The sequence below is a fragment of the Morone saxatilis genome, unplaced genomic scaffold, assembly GCF_004916995.1.
Source record: "Morone saxatilis isolate NCDOM2014 unplaced genomic scaffold, NCSU_SB_2.0 Contig6, whole genome shotgun sequence".
NCBI lineage: Eukaryota > Metazoa > Chordata > Actinopteri > Moronidae > Morone > Morone saxatilis.
The window spans coordinates 2,176,067-2,178,921 of NW_023340206.1; positions in this window are offsets into that span (position 1 = coordinate 2,176,067).

Below are 2,855 nucleotides of genomic sequence, written 5' to 3' on the forward strand. Positions count from 1 at the left end.
AGCTGACTTTGACTTTAACTTTGACAGTGTAAGGTGACAGGACAGAAAGCAGCCTCATTACAGCTGTTTGGTTTTTCATCTCTGGATCTTGGACACTGAGATCTGGAGTTGACTTTCCTGACCTGACACCTTCTCACATTTTGATGTCCTACAAGCTTCTAATAATAACACAATGACCTGTGGCCGCAGAGAAAGGAGAGACAAATATTAGAAACTAGCTCTTCATTCCTGTGCTACTCACAGACTTTCACACATGAAAGCGATACAGTTATCATATGAATACTTAGTGTGACATCCTGTTATGCATAGCATATTGAACTTTCACGCTCACACCCAACCCAGGTTTTTTCTGAATGCACCATGAACCTAAATTCTAGGTATGAAGCTCTCAAACAAGCTTTTTCGTGCCATGGTGCATTATGGGCATGTGTGGTTTGGAACCAGTAAATTAGTAGTCACATTCCATGAAATCAATTCATTTGCTACCATTTCTGTTCATATAGCTTGATGGTTGTATTTTTAATTCCTTTAGTTTTGTTTGATCAGCTGACTATGATGTGAGCATGATGTCATGTTTGCCTGATGAAGATAAGTGTTGGAGGTCTATGGCTCAGGTAGAGTAGATAGATTGATAGATAGATAGATAGAATAGATAGATAGGATAGATAGATAGACAGACAGGACAGACAGACAGGACAGACAGATAGATAGCAGTAGATAGATAGATAGATAGATAGATAGATAGATAGATAGCATAGATAGACTAGATAGATAAGATAGATAGATAGATAGAAATTCAAGCATCCAGTAGCATACCAGACATACATTAAACATACATTAAACATACCTTAGAATAAAATTAAAAAATAAAATTAAAGTTAACAAAATAAAATTAAAGTTTACTAAAATAAAATTAAAATTAACTAAAATTAAATTAAAGTTAACTTAACACAGTAGTGTAGTAGTTTGAAAAGTCCAGTAAAATTTTGGGAGCTGGGAATGTCTGTAAAAAGATTAACAGCTCATAAGGTCATAGAGTAGGTGACAAAAATTATATTATTGAAAGACTATTTTCACTTTTGCATGTAGCTAATAGGCTACTTTTAAATATCCCTACGTAATTCCAATAAATTATGGGACTATACAGTGACAATATAATGACATTTTAATTGTATTTGGTTCACTACATTAACGTAAGACTCTGTTATTCTCTACATTATTATTTCCCTTCGTCTGTTATAAGTTACTGGCATCATTTATTAGTTAACAAACTATAAAATAGAAACTTTGCTATCAACTACAAACTAAAACCGTCCATCAGAGGGCGATACAGCCCAGTTTGACACAGTTGATGATAAAAGGCTTTCAGTCAATGAATTAATAATGTCATGCCCCTGCAGTCACAGATGAAATTGACTTAACGCGTAAGTTATGGTTCATTGAATAAATCAGTGCATTGACACAATTTATTCCCGCTGCTGACTCTGAACAATGATGAGATATACTCTTCAAGCTGTATAGGATCACAGCAGCACTTGTTTTAAAAGACGTAATGCAGATAAATTTGAGACTAAATGTAAAAGGAATAGGGTCACATTCCTGTGTGGATAAATCAGCCACATATTTTAAATGTGTAGATTTTTAAATGGGGTTTGGCACAGCGCATGTATTTATCCAAAATATTGTTGGAAATGGAGATGAACTTTAAGGAAATACATTTCATTTACTGTTATTTTGTCTGTGTGCGCTGTATAATTAGGCTGTTAATGCGTGGGACGGTCCTGTGATGTGCTGCTGCGTCAAACCCATCAAAGACAGCGAGGGTTGAAACGGAAGTTAGAGGCTTTTGCCTTCAAAGTAAAATCAATGTAGTATAAAAAAATAAAAGCGCTAACATTCTGGTTTATGGTCTGTGTTTGGATATTTTTAATATTGTACAGCTCTGAGTAATAGACCCTCCTCTGTGAGCCTTGTGGATATTAATATAGGGTACCTACAATAGGCCTATATTTAAACATATAGCACAGTGCATGATATATGATTTATTTTACAATGATTGTAGACTGAATAATAATATACACTATGTTTCTGTTATTTAGCCTTGTTATGCCTTTTTGTAATTGAATAATATACCTTTATTCTTTTCTATACATTCCAGTTGAGCTTATTTGAATTATATTTCTGTTATTTCACTTACAGTTTGCTTTATTAGAGCGGTACACAGACTGTATCATTGCATGTATCATCATATGATTTGTGTTTCCAAATCCTGGTCTAATATGCAACTTAGACCAGGATTCAATCTGCCACCAAGGCACATACACTGAGAGTGGACCACAGTTACATATTCACAATGGGGTAGAAGGTGTAGAGGCCTTTTTAAGGATTTTAATTATACTCTTTTGTGCAGAAAAAAACATATGAGACACTATATTCCTCATTCTTTTTCACGAACACACTTCCCATGTAAAGTGTATGCTTTTAATATGAAAAAACTCAAAGGAAGTCACGTCTTTGAGTGCCTGTCTTGACACTGGCGCTGCTGCTACAGTGATGTACACCAGCAGAGGTGATGCCAACATCCGCTGAGAGAGAGAGAGAGACATAGTGAGATAAAGAGAGAGGGAGAGAGGGGGGAGAGAGAGAGAATAAAAGCTGTTAAAGGAAGGAACCATCTTTACTTCTCATTTCCACATCTATTTTTTTTCTGTTTTGGAACAACAGGCTGTGTGATCCAACCAGCGTGTGTTGGTTGTAATGTTCAAACAAGGCGGGGCTGACTCTCCTGCCTCATTCTGGACCGACCACAAGTAGGATAGCCGGACACCGAGGAGCGCTGCTGCTGCTGCTGCTGC